The sequence below is a fragment of the Carcharhinus amblyrhynchos genome, chromosome 8 (assembly GCF_965287045.1).
Source record: "Carcharhinus amblyrhynchos chromosome 8, sCarAmb.v2.hapA, whole genome shotgun sequence".
In the NCBI taxonomy this organism is placed as follows: domain Eukaryota; kingdom Metazoa; phylum Chordata; class Chondrichthyes; order Carcharhiniformes; family Carcharhinidae; genus Carcharhinus; species Carcharhinus amblyrhynchos.
Genome location: NC_137331.1, coordinates 28,815,987 through 28,841,223, shown reverse-complemented (window position 1 = coordinate 28,841,223; position 25,237 = coordinate 28,815,987). Strand labels below are relative to the sequence as shown.

The following is a 25,237-nucleotide window of genomic DNA, read 5'->3' as shown; positions in this document are numbered from 1 at the left end:
AGATGCAATATCCCTGGCTGATTTTTTTCTCTTCACTGGCCCATGGCCACTGAGACTATACATGAGCTAACTCACCAAAACTAACTTTAATCAATCTGATTTAAACCCTCTCCAACAGCGCTAGCAAACCTCCCCATGAGGCCATTAGTCCCAGTTTTTATAGGATGTAACCTGTCCTCCTTGTAGTGGTCCCACCTGCCCTAGAAACAATCCCAATGCCCCAGGAAATCCAAAGCCCTCATTTTCTCTGTCTCTCCAGCCACATGTTGAACTGCCCAATTCTCTTATTCTTATCCTCAATAGGCTATGACACCAGGAGTAATCCTGAGGTCATTTCTCTTGAGATCCTGCTTTTTAATTCCCTTCCTAACTCCCTAAAATGTGCTTTCAGGATCTCATCCCCTTAGATACATCATTGATCCCAATGTGAACCATGATCTCTGGCTGTTCACCCTCCCCCAAAAGAATGTCTTGCAGTTGCTCTGTGACATCCCTGACCCTGGCAATAGAAGGTCAGCATACCATGCTGGAGTCTTGTCTATGACTGCAGAAGCACCTGGCTGCTCCCCTACAGAATCCTCTACCACTATAGAACTTCCACTCTTCCTCCTACCCTCCTGGTAGCTGAGCCATTAATTTGGCTCTTGCTATAGCCCTCTGACGAACCACCGCACTCAGCCAAATCCAAAACGGAAAAGCATTGAGCGTGAGATAGCCTTAGGGGATTCTTGTTCTGCACACATATGCACTTCCCAACATGGTTCACTGGGCAAGTTATGACTGTGGTTATGAGATCCATTAGCACATGAAACCTTCTACAACACTTTGTGCCAATGTGTTTTATAATGTGGAGTTATGGATTAAAGTTTTCGAGGAAGTTTTTAATCAGCAAAGAAAACATCAAATGCAAATTTTGCAAAACCTACCCTCAAACAATAATAAAATTTCCCATGGAGTGCCAATACATACTAGTCAACAAAACTTTAAAGGATTTATTATTAGAATTATTGACATGAGTCTATCACCTATCCTTTGTTGCCTTGCAACTTCTTATCTAATTTTGGATTTAGCAAAAAATAGCAATCCTAACTTCAGTAATCTGCTGCATGAAGTGGTAGGGTTGATAGGTCAGTTGTATGCTGTAGTGCATTTGTAGAACAAAGAGGTCCTCAGTAATTTTAGAAAAATGTTTTAATTCCACAGAAAGCCAATAAGTATTTCTGTTGGTGTAGTTGTTGCGAAGAAATCACATGGAGCTTAACATGATTTGAATAAGGTACTAACACTGCTCGAATGCAGCAGCTTCTGTGCTAAATTACTAACCTGATAGATTTGTTGACATTTTCTGATGCTGGAGATTAGCCTCAGTCATCTAAAACAGCAGAATTTTACCAGCCAGCAGTGAGATGGAAAACAAGATGGGAGGGCTTATAAAATCGCAGGACGCTGTGGCGGATCCGTTCCACGACCATGTCCCACAATCAAGGAATTTTACCGACAGCAGGAATGAAATGGGGCAGGCTCTCTGCCACAAGGAGGCAATTTAAAAATGCAAAGGCCCCATTAAAGTTTTGCCAGGCTCGCCAGCCCCTGCGCATTTACCACCTCTAAGGGAAAGGTGGCCAGCTGAATGAGAGTGGCCTCCCAGGGACAGTCTGGGGAAGAAGAGTTTTTGTAGTTTTGTGAGACCCGTGGGGAGGGAAGATAGGCCTCGTCGAACCAGAGGTTTCCTCGGAGTTGGTTCTATTAACATTTTTGACCTGCTTCCTGAATGCTGCAGGAGCCCTGCCTGACTCGGCAGCAGGCAGCACCTCCAGTGACCTTCTGGCTTTCTGGTAGGGCTGGTATCTCTAGGAGAGCGACCTTATTGAACAAAACAGCAACCCTGATGGCAGCAACTTAATTAGATTGAAATTAGGAAGGAAGTCCTGCTGGATACTTGTGCTTGTTCTCGGCACATGGTTCTGGTCAATATCAAGACTTTGAAAGATTTGGTAAATCTTGATCCTGATTTGTAAATTCTTTAGCTCATTGTGCTTTTCCAACTTCCTCCAACTCCAAGTCCTAGCCCGTCCTCTTCTTTTTGATTGTGATCTCCTCTACCTATTCTTCCCTTGCCTAAACACACCAACAGTAGCAGAATCTTCAGGCATCTTGGCAATCCACTTCATAACTATATAGCAAAGCCTCCCAAGGACCTGTCTCTAGCTACACTTCTAAAGAACTCTTCTACGATGGCTTGTCGTGTCTGTTTGATTATGTGAAGCACTTCCATACATTTACTCTAATAAAAATGCTATGTTGTTGCATTTGATACCGGTTTCCTATTTCAAAACCCTGGGTATACCCAATATTAAGGAGTTTTCACCCTGCATTTAGGATGAATAACTACAAGGTATTCAGTTATATTTCTTTCACTGTAAGCTAGGATATCTTTATGGAAGTAAGACTTATCGGCCGGTGGCTCTGACATCCATCATTATGAAGTGCATCGAAAGCTTAGTCATGGCACGAATCAATTCCAGCCTCCTGAACTACCTGGATCCACTACAATTTGCCTACTGATGCAACAGGTCCACAGCAGACGCCATTTCCCTGGCCCTGCACTCAACCCTGGAACATCTAGATAACAAGGACATTTATGTCAGACTCCTATTTATTGACTACAGCTCAGCCTTCAACACTTTTATTCCCACAAAGCTCAACTCTAAACTCCATGGCCTGGGCCTCGGCACCTCGACTGTGACTGGATCCTGAATTTCCTATTTCACAGATCACAATCAGGAAGGATAGGTAACAACACCTCCTCCACGATCATCCTCAACACCGGTGCCCTACAAGGCTGTGTTCTCAGCCCCCTACTATACTTATACATCTATGACTGTGTAGAAAATTCACCACCAATTCGATTTTCAAGTTTTCTAACGACACCATCACAGTGCATCAGATCGCAAACAATGACAAGACAGAGTACAGGAATGAGATAGAGAATCTGGTGAACTGCTGCGGCAACAATAATCTCTCCCTCAATGTCAACAAAACAAAGGAAATAGTCATTGACTTCAGGAAGCAGAAGGGAGAACATCCCCCTATCTACATCAATGGGGACAAAGTGGAAAGAGTCAAGAGCTTCAAGTTTTTAGGTGTCCAGGTCACCAACAACCTGTCCTGGTCCCCCCATGCTGACACTATAGTTAAGAAATGCCTCTATTTCTCTCCCACTAATGCCTCTATTTCTCAGAAAACTAAGGAAATTTGGCATGTCAGCTACGACTCTCACCAACTTTACAAATGCATTATAGAAAGCATTCTTTCTGGTTGTATCACAGCTTGGTATGGCTCCTGCTCTGCCCAAGACCACTAGGGTCTACATACAAAAGGTCGTGAATGTAGCCCAATCCATCACGCAAACTAGCCTCTCATCCATTGACTCTGTCTACACTTCCCGCTGTCTCGCAAAGCAGCAGCACAGCCTCAAGATAAAGGGGGGGCGGTTTAGAACAGAGTTGAGGAGGAACTTCTTCACTCCAATGGGTGGTGAATCTCTGGAATTCTCTGCCCGTTGAAGTGGTGGAGGCTGCCTCGCTAAATATATTTAAGACGCGGGTTGATAGGTTTTTGATAGGCAAGGGGATTAAGGGTTATGGGAGAGGGCGGGAATGTGGAACTGAGACACGACAGATCAGCCATGATCTTATTGAATGGCGGGGCAGGCTCGAGGGGCTAGGTGGCCTACTCCTGCTCCTATTTCTTATGTTCTTATGTCAAGGACCCCACACACCCTGGACATTCTCTCTTCCACTTTTTTCCTTTGGGAAAAAGATACAAAAGTCTGAGGTCACATACCAACCGACTCAAGAACAGCTTCTTCCCTGCTGCTGTCAGTCTTTTGAATGGATTTACCTTACATTAAGTTGATCTTTCTCTACACCTTAGCTGTGACTGTAGCACTACATTCTGCAGTCTCTCGTTTCCTTCTCTATGAAAGGTATGCTTTGTCTGTATAGCACATTAGAAATAATATTTTCATTTTATGTTAATACATGTGACAATCATAAATCAAAGTGTATAGCTGTAGAATGGAAAAGTACAAAACATATCATTATAAGGATGATGTGCTATTAAAACTGCTAGCGTGGAATTACAAACATGTTCAACAGGATAGTTAAAGTTGAAGTTCATTTATTAGTCACAAGTAGGCTTACATTAACACTGCAGTGAATTACTGTGAAAATTCCCTCGTCACCACATTTGGGACACTGAGGAAGAATTTAACACAGCCAATTCAGTTAACTAGCACACCTTTCAGACTGTGGGAGGAAACCAGAGCACCCGGAGGAAACCCACGCAGACACAGGGAGAACACACAAACTCCACACAGACATTGACCCAAACTGGGAATTGAACCAGGGTCCCTGGTACTGTCTGTGCTTTATATGCTCTGTCTGAGGCCAGAACTCTCCATTCACCTGACGAAGAGGCAGTCCCCTCGAAAGCTTGTGAGTATATTATCAAATAAATAGGTTGGACTAAAACCTGGTGTTGTCAGACTTTTTGCTGTGAGGCAGCAGGGCTTGCCACTGTGCCTCTTTTTAAAAATGCCACTCATTAAACAGACAAACCTGCTGCACCTTTTGGCAGTGGTGGGAAGAGGTCACACAAGCTCCCTTGGATCAGATTAAATCGTTGGTAGTATGCATTAGTGTTATGTATTGTAAAGCAATGCATCTTTGTTATGACGTCACTGGAGGCATTCGCAGGGTACTATTTCTCTTCTGTCTTAGACTGTGACGGGGGAACACTTATCTCAATAAATGCTGATTTGTTGGTTAAATAATTAAGTCCAATCATCATGTAAACCAGCCTCCCATCCACTGACTCTGTTTACACTTCCCCCTGTCTCGGTAAAGCAGCCAGCACAATTAAGGATCCTAAGCACCTCGGACATTCTCTCTTCCAATTTCTTCCATCAGGAAAAAGATACAAAAGTCTGAGGACACATACCAACTGACTCAAGAACAGCTTCTTCCCTGCTACTTTCAGACTTTTTAATGGACATACCTTGCATTAAGTTGATCTTTCTCTACACCCTAGCTATGACTGTAACACTACATTCTTCACTGTCTCATTTCCTTCTATATGAAATGTATGCTTTGTCTGTAATGCACAAGAAACAATACTTTTCACTGTACACTAATACATGTGACAATAATGGATCAAATAAGTAATCCGCGTTGTGGCTACCTATTCTTTTGCTCGTTGCTGTAGGAGAGGCTAGAGCCCCAAAGCATAACAGTAAGGAACAATCAGTTACTTACAGTCTGAATGGGACGTATTGACTGGAATTTTCTGACTATTCATGTCCCACCACCATTCAAATGGGGACGGAGAATTTGGCGCTTAGCCAAGTCTCCGTTCACTACAGCAGGGTCAGAGACTCCCACTAGTGTGAACGGCCGGAAAATTCTGGCCATTAGCATCATAACCACATGTTTCCTAAGCACAATATAGTTTTAGATTTTCTGAGCGGTCTCTTGCACCATGTGGCACCACACATTATAGGTGGCTTAGTTCAATCTGTGAGCAGAATCATAGGATTGTTACAATGCAGAAGGAGGCCATTCAGCCCATTATGTCTGCACTGGTGCTTGGAATGCTGCGGCTGTATAGGGCATTGGTGAGGCCGCAGCTGGAGTACTGTGTGCAGTTTTGGTCGCTGTACTTACGCAAGGATATTTTGGCCTTGGAGGGAGTGCAGAGGAGGTTTACTAGGCTGATACCGGAGTTGAGGGGGTTGAGCTATGAGGAGAGGCTGAATAAACTAGGCTTGTACTCGTTAGAGTTTAGAAGAATGAGGGGAGATCTCATTGAGACGTATAAGATGATGAGTGGGATGGATAGGATAGAGGTGGAGAGGCTCTTCCCGCTCAGAAAGGACAGTAGGACTAGGGGGCACAGTCTCAAGATAAAGGGGGGAGCGGTTTAGAACGGAGTTGAGGAACTTCTTCACTCAAAGGGTGGTGAATCTCTGGAATTCTCTGCCCGATGAGGTGGTGGAGGCTGCCTCGCTAAATATTTTTAAGACGCGGGTTGATGGGTTTTTGATAAGCGAGGGGATTAAGGGTTATGGGGAGAGGGTGGGAATGTGGAACTGAGCCACGACAGATCAGCCATGATCTTATTGAATGGCGGGGCAGGCTCGAAGGGCTGGATGGCCTACTCCTGCTCCTATTTCTTATGTTCTTATGAATGAGCAATTCATTTCCTGTCATTCACCTGCCTTCTCCCCCAAATATATTCATTTGGCCCATCCATCCAAAAACGTTTTCCCATGTTACGTTAAGTTATGAGCATTTGGATCCCACCGAGACTTCCTCCAACATCAATGTGTCTCTCTCTCTGACTGTGTGTTAATGTTAAAATAAGTACCTGCAGCTTATTTAACTCTGGTGAATCACCAGTTAAGCCTGATCCTCTGCTGGAGGCATTGCCCAGTACCATAAAGGCTTGCCTACAAAGAGATGGTTATGGAGTGCTATCCCAGCTCTGCTTCACGGTGTCAGAGTTAAAACGTACAATTTTTAAATACATTGAGGCATTAATTGCTATCACTTTGGGATATGAGATAAGAAACTAATATTTTCATACTCATCCCCTTCCCATAAAAATAAGATCAAATGACAAATGTTTGCATTCACAGACCTAAAATGCATAAATATTCCAAAGAAGATGAGCTGTGCTCAGCAGTGAGAGAAATATCTCCATAAGCAAGGCTGAATGAGGTGATGGCACTGATAACTGCTGAACTGGATCCTTTTCTACCCAAGCACACATATGGTACCCTAGCCCAAGAACAGCAGGTAACCATAACTTTTCAAATGTCTTTCTTCCCTCTAACTTCCTTTAGGATTTCCATTGGAATTGATGCTTTGGAACCTCTCACCCAAACACACATGGTGTATTGGACATGGCCAGTATGGCACTCTTTGGGCAGAGTACTCCTGCAGGCTTGTGTTGTGCTTGCACCAGAAGTGTCCCAGCTGGTTGGAGTTCAACATCAAAAAACCATTCTGACGTATTTGACAGGAGCTTTTTGAAACATGGGCTGTCAGGCCCACTCAGCACAGGTGATATTCACCCATTTGTGATCACCAGCAGGAGGGATCTCCCCATCAGTGTTATTTAAAGGGCCAGCCATCCAACTTGCAGGTGAGATGATTTTGCTTCCCTCTTCGATTACAATATTTGTGGAAGTGTGCAGTGTAACTGGAGGTGAGTTGCTGGTTTGCTGGGGAATGCCACAGCATCTTTGCAGGGAAGGTAATTGATTTGTTGATTTGTCCACAGAGCCTGCAGTAGATATGTACTGCAGTTGCAGTACCCCTGGATATGCAACATGATGATGAGATGGAACTGAGACTAGAAAGGAAGTTCTGTGCAAAGGCACCTGAGGTGTCATCTTTAAGCTAATCCTACCCTATGTGAAGTTACTGACCACTGCTGAGATCTGGTTCCAGAGGCACTGGTTCCCTTGGTACTTCACCTAAATAGCTGCTATTCAAGAGAGAGCTAAAAACAATGGGCAATATTTTCATTCGCAGGTCAAGACGGATATCAGGAACCCAGATATTGGCAGCAGAATCCTGAGGGAGATTTCGAACTTGGCCTCCAAGTAAATTGTTTCCTCTGGGAGCCCTGGCAAACTGACGACATTGAGCAGCCATAAAAGGCCATATATCACTCACTGGGTAGCTGGTGCCCTGCAGAAGCAGCCTCCCAAAACAGACCACTAGCAGAACATGTTGACAGATGTTGCAAAATTGCTGGCATGGATATCTCTGGTCCCACCTCACCATCCATGTGGAAATTTAGCCCAGCATGTGCTGGATACATCATTCTCTTTCTCATCTGCATCATGGGGAGCTCATTAATTAAGCTGAGTCTGAGAACTCATCAGAAGTGATGGCAATGGAGAAATTCAAGGCACAATACTACATTATTCTATTGTGCTAGGCATTGGTACTCGAAAATGACCAACCCTTGCACCCAGTTTTTTTTTCTTATCTGTATACAATATCCTTATGGCCCTTTTTTTTAAAATTGCTTCTAAAGCAAGACTAAGCTATCGGCTCATATCCACAGTTTTCCAGCCACAAAAATCATACAGTGTTCCATCCTCTTCTAACAATGTCTCTTACACACCCATCATTCCTCCATCAGGAGGGGACGTAGCAGCCGGCACCCAGCCAGAACAAGCCATTTATCTCTGTAACCCTTCTCAGGCAAGATGAGTAACTTCCTGCTGGGTGTGTGGAAGAGGGAAAAAAATGTTTGAGACTAATCTTTGTAACTGTTTTTTATCCCAAAGCAAATGGAATGACATTAAGGCAACTGATGATCTGAATGGGTAGTTTTGAGGTAATAGAAATATTTGGCTATTAGATCAAACCAAAATTCCTCTGATCCAAAATAAAATCTCAACTAAACATGAATGTGGGGCATTTGCAGTAAATACAACAGCAGATTCATTGGAAAGTGCATGTTGTTAATGCTCAGCATACAGCAAGGGGAGGGGGGGTGTCCTCCGATGTATTGAGAGGGATGTTTCTAATAATAATTATTCCACGTTGCCTGTGTGGACTGGGCTTTATGCAGGAAATGCACTTGTCACAGGAGAGAGATGTCTGCTGTAGCAGCAATCCTGAACTGTACAATTGGCAAATGTAAACTTGCCTCAAAGAATCTTGGAAATAAGTGAATGCCTCAGGGTGACTGAGGGTTTCTGATTCCTTGCATTCCCTTTGCCATGTAATATGCTGACTTCTGGAATGAAACCTCTGAGCAGCAACACAAGTGTCAACACGGAACCTCACTGGGATAAACTTCAGGCCAAGAACTCTGAACGCATAGTTTGAATTTGCAAGTTAGTGGTAAGTAATCTGCATGCATCTTCAGACTGCTGTGCAGTGTGTACAGAGTTCAAGTGTTCAACATGAGAAACAAGTTTCATTGGCAAATGGAACCCAATCGTGGGCCTGTTTCTTCTTATCTGACACCCATGACTGTGACCAAATTCCCCTCCAACTCGATTTTCAAGTTTGCTGACACACCACTGTAGTGGGTTGGATCTTAAACAACGACGAGGCAGAATACAGGAATGAGCTAGAAAATCTGGTAATTGGTGCGGCAACAATAATCTCTCCCTCAATGTCAACAAAATGAAGAAGATTGTCATCGACTTCAGAAAGCATTGAGGAGAACATGTCCCTGTCTACAACAACGGGGATAAGTAGAAAGAGTCAAGAGCTTCCAAGTTTTTAGGTGTCCAGATCACCAACAACCTATCCTAGTAACCAACCACCCAACCATTAAATCAAATAGGCATAGACTTTCCAAAAAAATTATCATTGGTCTGTTGAGATGATCTTCCTTTGGCCACTTTTCCCTCCCCTTTTAGCATCTTTTTGGAATACAATTTCACGAGCACTTCTGACCCATCCAATATGCATGCAATTATTTACATCTGAGCTTTGAATGTATGTGAACTATTTGACTATGTAGGTTATGAGCACATCCAAGCACAGTCTCATCCTCCTTCCTAATGTCCAATAGTAGTTTTTGGAGAATCCATGGATAATTATCAGGGGTGAGTGTAATAGCTGATTTTCACCTCGTACTGAGGTCACAGGCAGTACCCCTGCAATCACCATGGTGGAGAAAGAAAATATATTAATTTATGCACTTGGTCACAGCTTTCAGAAACTTCTCAAAGTGCTTTAAATATAGTTCTCCGCCTTCCCATCAGCAGATTTCTCAGCAGTGACAGGCCTTTTGCTAGTAGCGGGATTTTCTGGTCCTGACATTTTCCATGGGATTCCCCATTGTAGCCACACCATGCCGCCGGGAAACCCATGCTAGGGGTGGGCTGGCTGTGGGACCAGAGAATCCACCGTTAGCAAACAGCCAGAGACTTCCGCCAATGAATTACAGTGTAGCACAGAGACTACTGTTATGTACAAAACATGATTACCTCATTGTACAGAGTATGACTTCACAAACAGCAAGGAGATAAATTACCATTTAATGTAAATTTGGGATATTGGTTGCAAGGCACCTAAAAAAAAATTTATACTTATACAGCATCTTACTGTCCACAAAGATTTCCAAAACACTTTACAAATAATGAACTATAATTGAGCACTCCTTGCTGCTCTTCTAATAGTGCCTTGGGATACTTACCATCAATTTTAATTGGAAGAGGTACACTGGACCTTTTCTAAACAGCTCCTCTGTCAATGCAGCATTTTCCCAATGCTGCACACCAGTGTCATTCCAGTTATGTGCTCAAATCCTTAGATAAAGATCCCGTTTTTGGGTGTCCTAAATGACATAGGGCAGGTTCACAGTGGAATTCCCGTCATCAAATGTCGGCGTTGGGGGTCATGGTGGGTAGGAGGGGACGAGAATGTGACCAGAGGGAAAAGAATCAGTTTCCTGACAGCGTGAAATGAAGGTGGGAACTCGCAGTCCTGATTCATGGCTGAAGGTCATCTGAAACTGGATTTGCATACCATTAATTTTATTTAACAAACCAGTTTGTTCCATCATCTGTACCCTCCTACAATCCTCGTCCACTACCACCTCTCCTCTACCTGAACTTTTTCTGTCACTGAATAATTTCTCCTTAACTTGTCTCACTTCCTGCAAGTAAAAGGTGTGGCTTTGGGTCCCCACATGGGCTGCTGTTATGCCTGTCTATTTGTGGGTTATGTGGAACACTCTTTGTTCCAGTCCTACTCAGGCCCTCCCCTGTAACTCTTTCTCTATTGCATTGATACTTGAATTGGTGTCGTTTCATCCTCGTCTGGACCTGGGAAAAAATGATCAACTTTGTTTCCAATTTCCACCCCTCTCTCACCTTCATATGGTCCATCTCCAATACTTCCCTTCCTTGACCTCTCTGACTTCCCTTTCCAATGATGGACTGACCACCAATATTCATTACAAACCCCCAATTCCCATTCTTTGTAAAGACTCCATCCCATTCTCCCAGTTTCTTTGTCTCCATCACATCTGTTCTGATGCTGTCACCTTTGAAAATGGTGCATTCTGACATGTTTACCTTTTCCTTAGCTGAGGTTTCCCTCCACTTCTGAACTTCCTCCTATATCTAAACCCCTTTTAAAAAAAATCCAAACATTTATTGCCTCAGTGCAGACCCCCCCCCTTACCTTCCTGCATCAAACCACCTGTCTTTTGTTCTTAAAGTTGCTACTTTTTGTTGCAATCTCTCACAACTCTAACATTTTCTCCCTCTCTTCAGTTCTGATGAAACATCAAAGGGCTCGAAATTTTAACTCTGCTTTCTCTCCTTACGGATGCTGTCAGACCTGCTTTTCCAGCATCCACAATATTTTGCTTATCTTAAGATTATGAATGTTGACTGGATTAAACAAAGCTGATCTATGCTATTTAGGTTTCTTTATTCTAAGTACTGTATATACCCCAAACAATACTGTTTTCTATACATTTCTGTTTAGATAAACAAAGACGTTTACCCACAATGTTGGCAGGCCACTGTATTTTATTGATAGATGAATCAGTCCATCTTTGTCTTGATGCTTTGTTTCTGCAAATTATGAATAAAGAAAATGATTTAAGCAAGATTTGATGAATTTTTACTCACTGTAAAAACAGACCAATTTGACAGCTCATCAAAACTATATTCCATTAACATTTGACAGAAACAGGCCTCAAAGCTCCTTCCTGACTCCTTATCTTCTGGAATCCATAATAAATAGAAAAGTTTCACCCCTATATGTGATTCTCCGCTATCATGTGCGAGTGTCCACTCTTCACCTGAAAATGTAGGTAGTGACTGCTGAAACGCTGAACCATTATTGTCGGAAGGGTTTGTTTAAAGTTTATTTATTAGTGTCACAAATAGGCTTACATTAACATTGCAATAAAGTTACTGTGAAGATCCACTAGTCGCCATATTCCGGTACCTGTTCCGGTACACTGAGGGAGAATTTAACATGGCCAATGGACATGACTAGCGTGTCTTTTGGAGTGTGGGAGGAAACCGGAGCACTTGGAGGAAACCCACACAGACACAGGGAGAAGATGCGGATAGTGACCCAAGCCGGGAATTGAACCTGGATCCCTGCTGCTGTGATGCAGCAATGCTAGCCACTGAGTTGTCCTTTAGCCATGGATCTCTTGCCATTATTAACCTCCAGCCATGGATGTTGAGATCAATTTTAGATCACTGTTCTGTTAACTCAGCACAGACTGTGGAATGAAACCGTCCTGGTCAGCATGGCTCACAGCCATCAAAAACGTTGGAAAAGACTGTTACATTGGTGACAAAAGTCTAGGAAACATCAAACATGGCTCAGTTTTTCATAGTAATCAATCATCTACATCCAAGTTGATCTTAAATTCGGCAATGTACAATCCAGTTCCACAACTTTTCTCAGTAGTGATTTGCACACATTCACCACCCTCTGTGTAAACACATTCAGTTTAAATTATTTGCTCATTTCTCCTGAGTTTGAGAGTTATAGGATTTGTGACTGTACTAAATGCATTATTACGGCTGAGTTCAACTCTCAGGACTTTGGAATAATACTTCAATAAGATTCCCCTAAACTTTCTCTTATGAAACATTCCAAGGTTATATAACCTCTCATTGTTCAGGTACCCAAATCTCGATATGAGATTTAGTTACTCTTTGATGTTGCCTCTCGAAAACCAAGATGTCCCAACAGTGTTGGGAATTGCACTCAGCCATATCATGGGGTTGCACCAGTGTGCTATACAAACACACTATCACTTCCCGAAATAAACATCCTGGAACCAATGTTACAGCCCTCTTATTATATGTCCTAGATCTTTTTCCTCTCTTCCTGTATTGATGCAGGAACTTTGTGATGATAGTTTCAATGATCAATTCACCAGTGCTCCCTAGATCTCACTCTCTCTAACATCTCCCAGTGTATTGAGTACCGCTGGCTAACCTCCTCTAGCTCTAAACTCCTCTGAGATCTCTGCATGCCTCCAGATCTGGCCCTATGTTCAGCCCTGATTTTAATTGCTTCAACATTAGCGGTCGCCCCAAACTCTAGGATTCTCCCCCTATACCTCTCAGCCTCTTTATCTCCCACTCTTTCTTTAAGACACTCCTTAAAGTCTACTTTGTGAGCAGACTTTTGGTCATCTGTCCTTCCATGTTCTGGTGTCACATTGGTTTAATAAATGCAAGAAGTGCTTTTAGATTTTTAATATGTTAAAGGCAATATATAAATGTAAATTGTTATTGTTGTTGTAAATAGAACTTCCAGCATGTCACTTGTGAGCTATTTAGTGAGCTATTGTCTCCCTCAGGCATTCAGTAAACTACATCTAATCTATAATAGATGGGTGGTATAGAGTGCACTACATCATTGAGCGATGGCGTGGGGAATAAGCTATGATTCTGCAGTGGTAAGACCTTGCTCCAAGCTAGGACAACGGGAGAAGAGTCTAGGCAGTTTATCAAGGGGCTGGGTTGAAGCAAGGTTAAGTCATTCACACAGACACGTTTCCATGTGACCCATTAAATAGCAGCACTCAGATCCAATGATTGGGTTAGCTGACAACCCCTACTTTTGGGTTAAGCTATAAAGGAGAAAACATCACAACAAGAAGCATCTGAAGTTCTTTTCCTTGAAAGCAAGGAAGATAATAAATATCAAACAAAATAAATTTTTGACCACTAATTTGTCATGTTATGCAGGACAGAGGCTTGAGAACAAAATGCAGGTTAATACTCAGTGTGGTGCTGAGAGAATGCAGTACTGGGGATGTCTTTAAACCAAGATTCCCATCTGCCCTCTTTGGTAGATGTAAACAATCCCATGGCACTATTTCTAAGAAATTTAGGGTGGATTTGCTTGATGTTTTGACCGATATTAATTCTTCAGCAGCCAACATCAATAAAACAAGTATTCGGATCACTTGTATCAAGACTGTTTGTAGAACCTTGCTATGTGCAAATGGCCTTGTACATTTCCTATATTACAATTACACCGCAAAAGAAAAGAAATCCTTCATTGGCTATAAAACAATTTGGAACAGTCTGGGATTGTGAGGGGTGCTATATAAATGCACATTCTCCCTTTCTTTCAACTGAAGCAAGGTGTTGAGAATATCTTTACATTGCAAGGCTTATTTCAGAGTAGCAGTAGAGAATTAGCCAGATATGTGACAGGCTGTACACATCCACTTTCAAAGTCAGAACTGCAGTTTACATTTTCCACCTTGCTCCTTCTGCTGTTTGGGATAGGTGCAAACATGGAATCTCTACAGTGCAGAAGGAGGCCATTCAGCCTATCGAGTCTGTACTGACCACAATCCCGTACAGGCTCTATTCCCATAACCCCACATATTTACCTACCTAATCCACATGACACTTGGGTCAATTTACCATGGCTAATTGACCTAACCTGCACATATTTGGCCTGTGGGAGGAAACCTGAGCAGCCAGTAGAAACCCACGCAGACACGAAGTGAATGTGTAGACTCCATACAGTGACCAGAGACCGGAATTGAATCCGGATCACTGGTGCTGTGAGGCAGCAGTGCTAACCAATGTGCTACCATGCTGCCCTAAATTGCCTGTAACTGGAAAACAAATGGTAGAGCATAGCATTTTCCACTATAGCAATAGCCATTCATGTGCTGTGCCTTTAATTACAGACAAAAATTATCTCTTAACATGATACTCAACACCTGACTGCCAAGGTTAAAGAGGAGCGTCTAGCAACACTTCTGACATAAATGGGACATACCGCTGAAATTTTGCTGGTGTTAGATACAAGCCTCAATGGCACTTTCTCCTTTACAATCATTAAATGAGTGCCCAACCCAGAATGTCAGCACCACACAACGCCAGTTACAAGCCTGTGCAGCATCTGGCATCTATTCAAAGCATCCAGCCAATTTCAGTCCATTAAAGTAATGGAAATGTTTATGTTGCTTCAGATGAACAGAAAAAGAACATACAAAATTTATCATGCTAACACAAATTTCAAAATAATGAATGCAAATAATGTCACCCGTGACATGTAAATATTGTGCTCAAGGTGCCTTCAACTCCACCCCAGGCTCACTGGCAGTGGTATTGGAGGCAGCCTGCTGACATTGCTGTCTAAGTGCCTGTAATGACCTTGGCAATCGTCCTCTGGCCAGTGGCTGGGCAGTTCGTAACAGTCATGGCATCATCAGTTGCAGCAGCCACTGATAGAGCGATGGAGGAGTTGGTGGCCTTGTCCAAAGCACCCTGAGAGGAGCCCACAGAGATGACAGGGAGCTCATCCATGAGAGTGAGGTACACCTCATTATTGATGGATGGACACATAGCAGAGAGAATAGGTACCTCATCCATCTATCAGGCTGGCAGTGACCTCCTGAGGTCAAAGTCAGTGTGCTGGATTGCAAGTCCAAGTATGGCCCCTAAAACCCCCAATTCTACTCCTGGAGCTGCCTCTCCACGAGTTGCCACATTTTCATTTGAGGAGGCTATGCACTCGGTGTTAAGGGTCAACACAGTACTCACGTTCTGCACGGACTCTACCATGACAAAGACTAATGCACACAGACTCTCATGGATCTGTGCCAGATTGCCTATGCAACATCTGTTGCCTGATGGATGACTCCAGAGGTTCGTCACCTGCCTCAGACTCAACAACGTCCTGGTCTCCTGAGGGCTCTCACTGTTGGCACCCTTTCTTCCTCTGCCAGCTCCTCACATGAGTGTGATGTACCCTCAATGCCACACTGCAGCTGATAACCTAATGCACACACCGGTGTGTGAGTCTCTGCACTGGTACCTGGTCCTGAGAGATGGTGTGAGCTAATGAAGGAGTGCTGTCTTCCTGAAAGCTTAACGTTGGGGTTCCTTGTGGTCACTTGCAGCTCCTGCAGATGGTCTATCTGCAGAATGGAAGCACAAGATCAGTAAATTCAATCATCACAGTCACTATGTAGCTAGGCAAGCTGAGAAGACAATGGAGACCTGCTGCATGGCGTTACAATGTAACCAATGGCAACATGCTGTGGTGGTCAGCTGATGCTGTAGAAATAAGAAGGAGATGGAGATTAGGGGAGCATTTGTGTAGCCCAGCACTTGGCCCAGGTGGTTGTGTAATGAAATTTCTTTATTAAACCTTTACTTTGGATTTGCTTTGTGAAGGTGTTTATTATTAAGAATCGTAGAATCCTGACAGTGCAGGAGGCTACTTGGCCCATCGAGCCAGCACTGGTCACAATTCCACCCAGGTCCTATTGTTTGCTGCTGGAGGATCCTCACTGCCGGATGAACACATGGTACTATCTCATTGAAGCTTCAATGGACAATCTGGCTGTGACAGTTCACTTTCTGATGACAGAAGCCCGTAATATTTTCTGTACTTACAGCACACAGATGTGGGATCTGCACTCTAACCTTCACCACAAACCCCTGCCTCACCTCAAATAGAGGAGTGAGATGGCTGGTGGCAGTGCAGTTCCAGTGCATCACACTCATGCTTTGTTACACAAGCAGATTTGGGAGCCCGCACTGGTTTTACAGAGCTCTGCTGCATTGTAACTTGTCTTCTCCTGACAGGAAACAATACAAAGCCTCAGTAGTACTCTGTGTCCCTGAAGGTCCATTCCATTGAGGCACACTTCTCCTGACAAAGCACTGAGACCTATTGGGCTGACATTCCAGCCATGACAGGGCAGGCTTTAATGCCCATTGGCATACATATTCAGACCCCTGAGGGCACAGAGGTAAAGGTAAACTCACCCCTTGTCTATAGGCTGACTGGTGGTGATTTAACCTGAGGATCACCACATCTTTAGGTGAGGGACAAAGTTGAAAAGGCAGGGCCTTCTGAATGAATCAGCTGTCCAGCAAGCTGAGCTAACTGACAGCACAGAGGAATGGGCATCTGATTACACTTCTCCGGACAGCTCCATGCCATCGCACTTACCCTTGTAATCGCACAAGGTTATTGAACATTTTGCAGCACAGAAGCTACGTTTGATGCACCACATCATATCCACTGATCTGGGCAGCAACCTCTGACAGGCAGTTTTGATCAAGTGAAGTGACTTTCTCTTGCCATTCCTAGACATGAGAATGTGCAACCTGGCACTGATCTGCACCATAGGACTCTCAGGCATGCATCAGAAAAACACAGAGTAGAGTGCCCACCTGACTTGCCCCAGTGTGTGCATTAGGTTATCAGCTGCAGTGTGGCATTGAGGGTACATCACACTCATGTGAGGAGCTGACAGAGGAAGAAAGGGTGCCAACAGTGGGAGCACCTCTGGAGACCAGGACATTGTTGAGTCTGAGGTAGGTGACGAACCTCTGGAGTCATCCATCAGGCACAGATGTTGCATGGGCAATCTGGCACAGATCCATGAGAGTCTGTGTGCATTAGTCTTTGTCTTGGTAGAGTCCGTGCAGAACCTTCCATGACTACCATGTGTTGATGCCATTGCAAGACAACAGGGAAGTTATCATATTGGGTATAGATAGTTCCCTCAACATCCCTCACAACTCCTGGGAGCATTCAGGGAGCTGCTTTCTGAGTTTTTAAACCCTCCCATGCCTTCCACTGGCTGAGTTCCCATTGGACCTGGTGCCCACTCTGTTCCCACCCCCCATGCAGTGCTAGTCCAATCAGCAAAAGCAGTCCAAGCTGGGCAGGTCTTGATTGGCCACCCACCATAATATTGCTGTCAGTGGACTCCCTTCCCAAGCTTCCTGTTGTCAGGTTCCTCGATTAGCTATTAAGTAGTGTCTCTGAGAGAAACCACACCTTCCCTCCCCCCTCACTCAAACCTCCCCAGGTTTGCTTGTTGTGCTTCCCACATGGCTGAGCTTTTAATTGGGTGTTAATTGCCTCCACAGACTTAACCAGGGTGGGGTGGAGGAGAGTGATAGTTGGGTAAGGGCTCTACTCTTCACCCTCCCATCTGATTAAATGCCATCTATGCCAATAAACTTGCCATGTGGAGGGCATGAAATACTGCCCAACACTTCAGCTCAATGATCTTCAGTAAGAACTTTACATGTAGTCCATTTATAGCAACACTTGATTAAGTTAGATTCTGAAATAAGTACTATTGATAAAGTGCTTCTGCTGTTTGAGAACAGGGTTGAGTATGCAAAAGGACTAATGCAGACTCCAAGCACCAGGGTTCAAACAAGTAGTCTGAGTGTCAGCAGTAGCTGGGGAACACTGCAGCTAATCTCATTGGTATGCCCTCAAAGTGCAAGGGCTAAAGTTGAAAAGCTTCAGATTGAAGCACTATCCCGTGCCCTCCCCCAATACACTCTTCATGTCTGCTCAGAACAATCCCTATAGAATCTGCTGATCATTATACTACTGGCACTAATCCATCAAGGAGCACATAATCATTAAAACCCCTTTACAAAAAAACGAAAGAATACTCAGTAGAAGGAAGTATTTTATGGGGCTATAAGTAGGTGTGTTTAGGATTTTTAACATCCCTGCTTATTGTTATGTTAATTAGAACCATCCAAGCCACATCATTGCAACATTAGCAGAATTGTTAACTAATCTGTGAATGGAAAGATAGTTGAATGTGTTAGCTTTAGCAGATGATGTAATTGGTAGAAGACTGTTAATTGCCATATGGGTGAGTATGCACAATTAGGAGATAAAGGACTTAGATTACAAGATGCTTACTTACTGATGAGGAAGACCAATTGGTACAGTCTAATTTATCTGTGCAGAAAGAACCTAGAGTCCCACATTGCTCCATGAAACTTATTATTAAACAAATTTACAGTTTAACCTCAACCATGTTATTCATAAATACATTCTGAGTTCTGAGAAGAAATTGTTTCCAATATTAAGTCTTAAATTTACCTTTCACTAGTTTGAATCCGTATCCTACCCCACAATTTAATTTAAATTAGTGTTTTATATTTATCTTTTCATGCTTTTCCTTATTTTGTATACAAATTGTAAAATCACCTTTCAAAAGGTTCCTTTTTAAGCTGGAAAGCTTTTCTCTAAACTTCCCTCACAATTTGAACCCCTGACATGGGGGATCAGCTTCATGGCTCTTCTCTGCTATGACTGCAGACATTGAATAGCTTCTTTGTTGCTCAGCGGTTAGAACTGGGCACAGTACTGAAGGTGCAGCCTGATCTGAGGAAATGGCAGGGGAGTGGGATTCACTCTTGCCTGCAGCCAGCCTGGATAGGAAAAGACAATTTGCTCTCCTTTCGTGCTATAACCATTTTAAGCTTTTTATATCACATGATGTGGGCATCAATGGCTAAACCAGCATTTAATGCCCATCCCAAATTACCCTTAACAAGGTGCTGGTGAGTTGCCTAATTGAACTGCTGCAATCCATGTGTTGTAGGTACACTCACAGTGCTGTTAGAGAGTGAGTTCCAGGATTTTGACCAGGTGACAATGAAGGAATGGTGACTTATTTCCAAGTCAGGATGGTGTGCAGCTTGGAGGGGAACTTGCAGGTGCTGGTGTTCCCTGATGTCTGCTGCCCCTTTCCTTCTAGGTGGTAGAGGTTGCAGGTTTAAAAGTTGTTTTTGGTGAAGCCTTGGTGAGTTGCTACAATGTATCTTGTAGATGGTGCACATTGCTGCCACTAAGCATCAGTGATGGGGAGAGGGAATGTTTAAGGTGGTGGTAGCGATGCTGATTCAGTGAGTTGCTTTGTCCTGGATGGCACTGAGCTTCTTGAGTGTTGTTGGAGATACACTCTTTTAGGCAAGTGGTGAATATTCCATCAGACTCCTGACTTGTGCCCTGTAGATGGTGGACAGGCTTTGGGGAGTCAGGAAGTGAGTTACTTGCCTCAGGATTCCTAATCTCTGACATATTCTTGTAGTCACAGTATTTATATGGCTGGTCAACTTGATGGTCCAGAAGATTAATGGTATGGGATTTGGCAATATTAATGCTATTGAATGTCAAGTGGTGATAGTTAGATTCTGTGTTAAATGTGGCCATTGCCTGGCACATGTGTGGCATGAATGTTACACAGAAGCACAGAAACCCTTCAGTGCAGAAGGAGGCCATTCAGCCCACTGAGTCTGTACTGACCATTATCCCACTCAGTCCTATCCCTGTAGCCCCACTTATTTACCCTGCTAATCCCCTTGACACTAAGGGTCAATGTACCATGGCCAATCAACCTAACCTGCACTTCTTTGGACCAGGGAGAATGTACAAACTCCACTTGGACAATGACCCAAGCCAGGAATTGAACCCGGGTCCTTGGCGCTGTGAGGTAGCAGTGCTAACCACTGTGTCACCGTGCTGCCCCACTGTGCCACGTGTAGTTACATGCTACCGAGCAGTCCATGCCTGAATGTTGTCCAGGTCCTGCTGAATATAACACTATTAACCTCACCATTATTTCTGCAGCAAATTCTATATCAGATCTGCCAGATGTTCCATTATAACAGTATCTCACCAACAGACTCCAACATTGAAAGAGATGTAACAGTGTGAAGTGAGGAAGTTGTGGGATAGGTACCCACTAAACACACCAAAAAAAAAATTGGCATACGTTTCCAATATTGAAAGCTGAGGAGACTGTTTATTGGCAGAAAACTGGCACCACAAGGTTGAATGTTTAGGCCCTCAAGTGAACTGGAAGCACCAAAACAAATAGTGTAAACTGAAGGGCCTGAAACTGACTTGAAATAGGCAAAATAGTACAGATACTGGAATCTGAAACAAAAACAGAAAATGCTGGAAAAACTCGGCAAGTCTGAAAGCATCTATGGAGGGAGAATAGAGCCAACTTTTCGAGTCAGGATGACCCCTCATCAGAACTGAAGAAAAGAAAGGACAAGGTTTACACAATGAGGGTGGTGGGGGCATATTGCGGGGGTTGTAATTGGACAAAGGGAATGTAAATGGTGATAAGGAGGTTAGGATTCCATGATGGTTCTGAGGGCATTAGTGAGACCACATCTGGAGTACAGGAGAGTGTGTTGATCTCCCTATTTAAGGAAAAATCTAAATGCATCAGAAACAGTTCAGAGAAGGTTTACTAGACTAATATCATGAATGGGCAGGTTGTCTTATGAGGAAAGGCTGGACAGGCAAAGCTTGGATTCAGTGGAATTTAGTAAAATAAGAGGTGACTTGATTGAAACATATAGGATCCTGAGGGATATTGACAATGAATGTGAAGAGAATGTTTCCTCTTGTGGGAGAATCTGGAACTAGGGGCAAAAATAAAGGGTTGCTCATTAAGGACAGAGATGAAGAGAATATTTTTCTCTGAGGTTGATGAGACTTTTGAATTCTTCCTCAAAAGGTGGTTCTGGCAGAGTCTTTGAATATCTTTAGTTTATTTATTAGTGCCACAAGTAGGCCTACATTAACACTGCAATTAAGTGAAAATCCCCCAGTTGGCATCTGTTTGAGTACACTGAGAGAGAACTTAGATGGCCAATGCACCTGAACAGCACATCTTTCAGACTGTGGGAGAAAACCAGAGTACCCAGAGGAAACCCATGCACACGGAGAGGATGTGCAGACTCAACACAGATCGTGACCCAAACCAGGAATTGAACTCAGGTCCCTGGCACTGTGTGGTAGCAGTGTAAACCACTGTGCCACTGTACCACTCTTAGCAAAGGCAGATGGAATCTTGATAAGCAAGAGGTGAAAGGTTATTGGGGATAGGCTGGAATGTGGAGTTGAGGTTGAAATTGGATCAGTCGTGATCTTATTGAATGGGGGAACAGGCTCGAGAGGCCAAGTGCCCTACTCCTGTTCCAATATGTTTGTATATAAATATCAGGCAATGGGCATTTAAATGAAGAACAATTGTATTTTAAACAGCTGATGCAAGAGCATTGAAAAGCTGAGTGAGAATGTTGCGATTGTTTGATGAGATTAAATGACAGCTAATTGTTTCTACACCCCAGCTCTGAAGCAGTGTGAGTTATTCAAACAAAGGGGTAATTCTGACTTTGGGTGATGGTATAATATGGGTGATATTGATACAGCTGGTTTTTATGCACATTGCTATATGATATAGAAAGGGCAGCTGAATTGATATAGCCTGATACAGCTGATTCTCTCCACAGCTGCTGTCAGACCTGTTCAGATTTTCCAGCATTTTCTGCTGTTATGTGAGATTAATATTACTCTCTGAGTTGCATACCCTGATCTGCTATTTAACATCCAATGTAAGAAGTCTCACAACACCAGATTAAAGTCCAACAGGTTTATTTAGTAGCATAAGCTACTAGCTTTCAGAGCGCTGCCCCTTCAGCAGGGGAGTTCTGTTCACAAAGAGTGCATAGAAAGATACAAACTCAATTTACAAAATAATAGTTGGAATGTGAGTCTTTACAGGTAATCAAGTCTTAAAGGTGCAGATAATGTGAATAGAGAGAGGGTTAAGCACAGGTTAAAGAGATGTGTATTGTCTCCAGCCAGGACAATTAGTGAGATTTTGCAAGCCCAGGCGAGTCGCGGGGATTACTGATAGTGTGACATGAACCCAAGATCCTGGTTGAGGCCATCCTCATGTGTATGGAACTTGGCCATTGGCTTCTGCTGAGCGATTCTCCGTTGTCGTATGTTGTGAAGGCCGCTGGGGAGAACGCTTACCCGAAGAGCAGAGGCTGAATGCCCGTGACTGCTGAAGTGTTCCTCAACAGGAAGAGAACAGTCTTGCCTGGTGATTGTCAAGCGGTGTTCATTCATCTGTTGTTGTAGCGTCTGCATGGTCTCCCCAATGTACCATGCTTCGGGACATCCTTTCATGCAGCGTATCAGATAGACAATGTTGGCCGAGTTGCAAGTGTATGTACTGTGTACCTGGTGGATGGTGTTCTCACATGAGATGATGGCATCCATGTCGATGATGGCATCCATGTCAGATCATCAACACGGAAGCCATCAATCACCTCATGTGAGAACACCATCCACCAGGTACATGATACATACACTTGCAACTCAGCCAACATTGTCTACCTGATACGCTACAGGAAAGGATGTCCAATGGCACGGTACATTGGGGAGACCATGCAGACACAACAACGGATGAATGAACACCACTCAACAATCACCAGGCAAGAGTGTTCTCTTCCTATTGGGGAACATTTCAGTGGTCACGGGCATTTGGACTCTGATCTTCGGGTAAGCGTTCTCCAAGGTAGCCTTCATGACACACGACAACGCAGAGTCGGTGGGCAGAGACTGATAGCCAAGTTCTGCACCCATGAGGACAGCCTCAACTGGGATCTTGGGTTCATGTCACCCTATCTGTAACCTCCACGACTTGCCTGGGCTTGCAAAATCTCACTAATTGTCCTGGCTGGAGACAATACACATCTCTTTAACCTGTGCTTAACCCTCTCTCCACTCACATTGTCTGTACCTTTAAGACTTGATTATCTGTAAAGACTCGCATTATTTTGTAAATTGAGTTTGTGTCTTTATATGCCCTGTTTGTGAACAGAACTCCCACTCACCTGATGAAGGGACAGTGCTCTGAAAGCTAGTGGCTTGTGCTATTAAATAAACCTGTTGGACTTTAACATGGTGTTGTGAGACTTATTGTATTCACTCCAGTCCAACGCCGGCATCTCTACCTCATAACATCCAATGGACAGGCCACACAGAAGGAAGCTTTGGGCAAGTTGGACAACTGGCCCCATCTAACCTGACTCTGCTGGGAAATTTTCATAACATTGCCTACAGAACTGATTCAATCTCTGCATTCCTACTTCATCTTGTGAGAACACTATCACTGGAAAAGTGAATCTTACACAATCAAACATCAGGGATCTGGCATCTTTGAAAGATTCCTCATTTGATTTTGATTCTGGACTCTGATTCACATGGGTTCCAATGTTTACTTTCTCTATGGTCCCTGCACAATATAACTTCCTTTACTGTATCCCTCCCTTTACTATACGAATGCAGGGTAAGAAATTGTGGACACTTTTTTTTGTGGTTTTTGGATATGTGCAATAAATTAACCTTCAGAACAAATCCTAACTCGAGTCTGCTGTGGGATATGAGCAGAAATTGGATCGCACAAAAACCGAGGGGTTGGGAAATACACAATGGCTTGTTCTTAAAAAACAAATTAATTCAAAGCACCATGGGTGAAATCTTACCAAAAAATGGCAGTGTTGTTTCTGGCAAGAAAATCCATGTGTTTCTCTCCATTGAAACAGGTCAGTTTTCTCTCCAGATTTTATGACACTGTGCCAAAAAACATAAAGTGGGCAGTGGCTTCAGATGCTGGCAAAATCCTGGTTCTTAGAAATTGGGGTGCCCCTGAGGAAACCTCTCCACCAGCCCACCACTGTGATCTCTGGGTCTCCCCCCTACAATCAGAGTCGGCACTTCTCTACCCCTACCCGAACATCGGCACTCTCTCGCTATCCCCCAATCATTGTCACCTTACAATCCCCCATCCACCCCACTCACTGTCTGAGCCAGCACCCCTCCGCCACCCAAAAGAGCCACTGCCAGCAATCCTTGTTCCTCTGACTGCGTCTGGCCACCTCCATATCTAAATCCCCAACCCCCACACCATGACGCTCCCAGAGAGGTGTGCCCCTTGGCCCAGGTTGACACTGCCGTAGTGCCTGGCTGCCAGCGCCAACCTGTGCCAAGGGACACTGCCAGGTGGAATTGCCAGGTCACTGCCCGGCCATGTCCCTCTCTCCTGGGGCTGTACACCACACCCCCCCTCCGCTTGCCTAATATTCCCCAATTATGACCCCAGGGAGACCCCCGTGACAGGCTCATATCTAGGTGAATCTGTTGTAAATGGCACCGGCATGATGGTACACTGGCATCTGCTGAATACCTGGTGAGGGGGGATAGGGGAAGCCCAGGAGAGCGTGGTCACTAATGACATGCTAATGTATAAAATTTCTGCGGTCCCACGGTGTGTTTCACACTGCTGCTCCGGTGAGGGGCCAGTAAGATCAGAACTCGGAAACGCACCGGTGTGAATCATGCTGTCTGGAATTTGAATCTCCAACTCTTGGAGAACATTTTTATATGTTAAAGATGTCATTCATTAATTCAGTAATCAAGATAATAGAATTATATTATATTTGGATAAGTCTCTCAACCCTACTTAACTCATTAGGTAGCATCCTGGTCTCTGAGGCAAAGCTCTGGCTTTAAATCCTTCTCCATAC

The 25,237-nt window shown here is 43.8% G+C and overlaps 1 long non-coding RNA gene across 1 annotated transcript in view; it reads left to right on the top strand.

Moving 5' to 3' along the window:
- Positions 1-25,237, top strand: part of LOC145346489 (uncharacterized) — a 32,089-nt gene that overhangs the window by 3,670 nt on the left and 3,182 nt on the right. The window contains exon 2 of the long non-coding RNA XR_013887700.1: positions 6,701-6,860. This is a non-coding gene — a long non-coding RNA (uncharacterized LOC145346489). The remainder of the gene's footprint in view (positions 1-6,700; positions 6,861-25,237) is intronic.